Raw genomic sequence first — 6,172 nt, forward strand, 5'->3', positions numbered from 1 at the left:
AACAAGATAAAGTGGAATAAGATGTAAGATTTTTGGAAAGTGAGGCTGTAGCCAGATTTTGAAGGACTATAATCCCTAGAGAAGCTCATATTTGATCCAAGAGGCAATGGGGAGCCACTGGAGCTTCTTGAACAGAGGAATGAGTTGGTGGGTCCTCTGCTTTAGTCATGCCATTTTGGTAGCTTGGTAGAGAATGGATTGGAAAATGAAGAGGCTGGAGACAGGAAGTCCAATTAAGAGGTTATTGTAGGGGCAACTAGGTGGAAAGTCAGGCTGTGAACCAATATTTAGTATCGATTCCAAGACAGAAGGTAAGGGCTTTAAAAAAGGTTATTGTGGTGGTCCAGGAGTTTGGAGATGAGCTGGACTAGAATAGTTGTGGTGTGTAAAATCATTTCTGCTATGCAAAATAGAGAGTAGAAAGACTGACATTTGGCAGTATGAAACTTAGAATCAGTCAAGCCTGGCATGAGCCAGAAGAGCAAAAGTCAGTTGCTGCCAGACTATGAATAGCAGGATTTTGAACCAAAAGCTCTCTCAATTTGGAGAAGGGATTTGGGGGAGGTACCATACCCTCAACTTCTATGTGACTCTATACTATATATCCTAATTAAATGATCATCGAAGAAGAATCAATATAAATACCATCAAACAATCTCGTTCAGGTTAAGCAGCCTGGCCTGGCCAGGTTGCAACTGAGAAATGCAAACCTCTTCAACTCTTAATCTCAAACCTTGACTACCTTCGATTTGATATCACCTGATCATCTGTAGCTTTAGCCATGGATTCCCTTTATAACTCTTTCCTTCAGTTCCCTGTTTTCCTTTTCCCTAAGTCTGTTATCATTAAATCTTGAAACTTACTTAGGTGGATGTCATTTTTACCCTAAGGATTATCAAACATATCCTTGGGTATCTAAAGGAAGATGGATTACTCAAAATGAAGTTAGCCTCAGTCACTAGGGTTATCCATCATTGAAGCCAGGATAAGTAGTCAAAGGAGGTGTGTGATCTAACCCACAGTGTCTTTACTTGATCACTTATTCCTGAGACACTGTTATATTGAAGCTGGGTGTATTAGTTTATTCACAAATACTCCTGTGGGGTCCTTAGTGTTCACTACCACAACTTGGTGCTACACCTAGGGATTTCCACACCCACTCAGTTTTAGCTACTCATACCAGCAGAGGAACTTGTGCCATCCATTATCTTATAACAGTCATATAACAGGTATGAGTAGATAGAGAAGGGAACAGATGTGTGAGATGTGCAGATAGAATTTACAAGACTTGTCAACTTCTTGCATGTGGGCATATATATGAAGGAAATTGTAGAGTTCTGGATGTCTGAGATGTTTCAAGCCTATGTGACCGAAAGGGTGACATCTGACAGAAATGAGCAAGTTTAGAAGAGGGATATTATATCTTTTTGGAAAAATAATAAGTTCTGTTTTATACTTGTTGAGTTCGAGATTTCTAAGAAATATCCAGATGGAAATGTTCCACGGGGCAGTTATAATCTGCTTTAGCTGAAGCATTCATTGGCTGTTTCATGTCTAGCTCTTTGATGCTTTCTGGTTCTTCCCATATACTCTTGGGTGCTATACTTTCAGTAATTGCCAGTGTGGGTCACTGGCATGTGTCATTTTTAGCAAAATATTTCACATTTGTTCCAACATCTCCTTCTCCCCTTCTCCAGGTTCAGATGGATGAATCATTCCTTCTATCACTACACCAAGGAATGGTTTTGCCCAAAGACCATCACAACTTGCCAATAGATAGCTCACTTACAGTTATAACTCCCAAATAATTCCCACCAATAGTAGGGGAAAGAACATTTCATCACAATTTTCCTGGCAAATAAGAAAAGTGAGATGAATGTGTTTTCTAATGTGATGAGTAATGAGTTTGTTTTCTAGCTTTTCATTAAGACTTAGAATGATTAGATCTCTAAAAAGAGCCAAAACAACTTGTGTTTCCAATCTCAGAGTGAGCTCATCTGTTAGCTGATGTGTTAGGAAATTTAAGCTGTTGGCATTTAACCAACAGCACCTAAAACATATGGGTGATGCTTAGAATTCTGAATCTGAGAAGTAGAAGCTGAAAGGGACTTTAGCAGCCATTGAATATATCATCTGTACATTAAAGTAATACCCACCTAATAAGTGGTCATTCAGTTTCTGCATTAAGATCTCCAAGGATGGAGAACCAATTGCTGAAGTTGTCCATTTCATTTTTGGATGTCTTTAATTATTAGGAAGTTTTTCCAGTCCAAGTCTGTCTCTTTTTTAACTTCCACTCCTTGCTTCTGGTTCTGTCCTATGGTGGGGAGGATTGTGGCAGCAAATAGAACAAGTCTGATCCCTTTTACACATGACAGCTCTTTAAATAAAGATAGCTATCATGGTCCTCCTGACTCCTTCAGGCTAAACATGTTTAGTTGCAACAACTGTTTTTCATATGATAAATATATAAGACCCTTCATTATCCTGAGGGCCCTTCTCTGGAGAGTCTCCTGTTTTTCAAAATACTTGTTAAATGTTGGTGCCCAGAATTTAGAACTCTGGATGAGGTCTGACAAGGAAAGTGTATAAAGAGATTATCTGCTCTTCTTGAAAGCTGTATTTCTCAATGCAGTTCAAGATATTAGGTTTTTTTTTTTTTTTAGTATATCACATTAGTGACTTATCCTTGTAGTACACTCAAACCGCCAGATCTTTTTCAGAGCAAAAGCTGTTGTTGATCATAGAATTAGAGTTGCAGGAAGGTGGAGGTCAATGGTTTCAGTCCCATCACTGTACATATGAGGAAATTGAGGCCCAGAAATGTTAAGTGCAGGATTATATAGATAATCTCTCCAATGGTAAAGGAAACAGAATTCTAAGAACTATGAAAAATATTTGTCCATACAGATGTCCTAGTTCACTAACATGATAAGTTCCTGAAATTTTGTCATGTATCTTTCAAAAGGAAAAAGGACTGGTGAGAGAGGGCATAGTTGACCTAGGTATGAAATCATAAAAATATAATCATTGGAGTTGAGATTAAAGGTGGGGAAAGATTTCCCAGATTGAAAAGCTACTCTATACTTAAACACACGCAGAGACAGGAAGCTCATGGCCATATTCAAAAGGATAAAGAGGGTCTGTGTTTTTCCATTCTGATCCAGCAGCAAGGGGCAAGTGTTGAGCAAGAGGCCATATATCAACTGGTTTGAAACAGACATCATGGGGGAAGGCAGGAATGATTGGTGGCCAAAGGAAAGCCCAGGTCACAGTTTCTGACCTGTATTCAATAGAGGGAGATCTTAGAAGACTAGCTAAGACTGCCCCTTCTCCTCATATACAGTAAGGAACAGTCCAGATATTAGCTACTTTGAAGCCAGTGGTACAGGGATGGTGGCCAAGGCCACAATCTTTTAGGTGGACAGCAGCCATGTTCTCCATTGCCTTTAAGGACATTTGCCAAATCCATTTATTTAGAGCTTCTTGTGGATATTGTGAAGTGTTTGTCCCTCTGCTCCATGAGTCCTGGCCTCATTCTTCTTCTTTTTGCTTCTCTAGGGGTTCCTGTCATTGTCCTCAATCCTATTTCTCTTTCCCCTGAAGTCAGGCTGCAGCTGTTGCTAGTTAGTCAAGAATGTGTTATTTAAAGGGTTCATTTCTATAAAATAATTTTTAGATCATTCATCATGCGCATTCACTATCATTTATATTTCCTTAGGTTTCCCATTCCATAAGAGACAGCATTGTCTTTTACAGAAGGTCAGATTAACAATGCCCAGAGCCTTAAGGCTTCCTAGACTTATAAGTAAATGCCCAGAACCATGTCCTTCATGTTCTTCTACCCAAGATCATTTAGTGAGGTTCTAGTAAACACAATGAAGGGGTAGCTCTCTCACCCTCCCTCCTGCTCAAGGTCTGCTCTAGAGTGCTTCGCAGGTTCTAGGTTGGCCCAAATCTCTGATTTTCTCCTGCTGTCCACACTTTGGCAGGTATTTTTTAGATTGTGGAGGATCCTGAATGCAAGGTAAGGAAGTCTGAATTTTATTTGGTGGGTAATAAAAAGTCACAGATGATTACTAAGCAGGGAGATGAAATTCATTCATAAGAAAGTTAATTTTGGCAGCAATGTGAAGGCTGGATTGAAGATAAGGAGAAGGGAAGCAGGAAGATTTATGAGGAGGTTATTGCATTTGTCCTGATGGGTAATAATGAAGGACTGTATAAGGGCAGTGGCATGAATAGAAATGTGGGATGTCATAATTATTGTTTAGGTGGAATTGAAAGCAGTAATTAATGGGATCAATGAGTTTAATGTGGGAAGTCAAAGCTAGGGCAGAACTAGTAGTGTTCTTTAATGATCAGCTGGTGCCATAGTACTTAGCTTAATGTTCTAGTTCAGTTGAATTAGAAGGTGGATAAAGTCAGGATACAACCAGAGTCCTGGGAAGAAGAGGGGAAGCCACTCAGGAATCTTGAGAGGAGGTGTTGTTTCCAGTTAAAGATCCTAGTGTGTGACTTGTGCACTTTTTATCCAGTAAAAACATATATATTCTCAAAAATTTTAGGATTTAGAAATTTTAATATTATTTAGAATTTATTATTTTTAGTACTTTCTATTACTTTTCTATTCATAATCATTACCTCAGGAGCAGAAGCAGAGGAAATAAATAGTGGGGATTACCCAGAAATGAGGATGTACTTGTTAGAAATGATGGAAAATCAGAGACTTAAGGGAATCTAGGATGAAGTAAAAAGATGAAGACTGGTTATGGGTGTAAAGAAGTCTGGAGTAATGGCAATGGACTATTTTGGTAGTAATGAATCAAAGGGTCAGATGTCATGAATATATGAAGCTTGGTTAATGTGAGTAAGAGACAATATTATGAAGTCCCTCTTAAAATTTTATGCCCAAGACCATATACAATATTTTACATGTGTATTGACAAAGATTGTAGTAAAGCTATGTTCTTTAAACTAAGCATGTACTTTAACCAGTACAGTTGAAGATTATAACAGTATTACAGACCACTAACTCACATCTCTAAGTTTTATTGAATTTTCATTCAAATAAAACCCCCAACTTTTTCTTTCTAGGCATGGCTTTCTCATTCTGTATTTCTGTAGTTAATTTTTTAGCCTAAATCCAGGATTTAACACTTAATCTTTATTAAATTTAATCTTTTCATATTTGGCTCATTTGTCTAATGAAGATATTTTGGATCTTGACTCTCATCCAATATATAAGCTATTCTTTCTACGTCATTGCCATCTACACATTTGATAAGAGGACATGTATTCCTCTTTCCAATTCAATTGATAATTCAAAACAGTACTTAGGAGAGAGGTCTATGACACATCACTATAGCTATCTATCTGGGTTGACAATGGTCCATTATCAACAAAGGTCTGGATATAATGATTCTTTTTGTTTCAAATTCTCCTACCTGCATGATTATCTAGTCTACACCTCTCCCTCTTGTCCAAAAGGATACCAGGAAAGATTGTCATATGTTTTGGTGAAATCAAAGTATATTTTGTCTCTAGCCTTCTTAGGAACCACCACCAGAATCAGAAAGTAAATGTTTTGTCTGGCATGACTTAGAATCATGGAATCTTCAACTTGGAAGGACTCTAGACATTGTCTAGATCAACATATGCCTGAGCACCATACTGTCTCACTCAGGTCTCACTTTCATTCATCTGTCCACCCTCAACTATCATCTCTCATTGAATCCCAACATCCATTGGTTTGTTAGCTTTCCACATCATCAAAAATCCTACCCTCAGTCTTCAAAACATGACCACTTGTCCATCCTCAGTGAAAACTCACATTTCCACCTCCACATTTACTGTCTCTAACCCCTGATTTATTGGTACTCTCTCCATTCCATACTGAGGCCCTAAACTTACCTTCTAATATCCGTCTATTCACTTTCCAAACCTTCCTGAGCCATTCCACTCACTTACTATTCTTTTCTGAATTCTTTATACCCATACAGTTCACCTACTATCTCATCTCCTGCCCTTATCCAGTCCATTTGAGTCTTCCTTACTCATCCACTTATTTACATTTTCTCTTGTTGTTGGTGAATTCCATTCCATGGGAATCTAACATTAGCTGAGATTTTTCTTCTTGTTTCCTATGCAGACATTTGGGACTTGAGAGAAT

Source organism: Gracilinanus agilis, chromosome 3 (assembly GCF_016433145.1).
Source record: "Gracilinanus agilis isolate LMUSP501 chromosome 3, AgileGrace, whole genome shotgun sequence".
Taxonomy (NCBI): Eukaryota; Metazoa; Chordata; class Mammalia; order Didelphimorphia; family Didelphidae; genus Gracilinanus; species Gracilinanus agilis.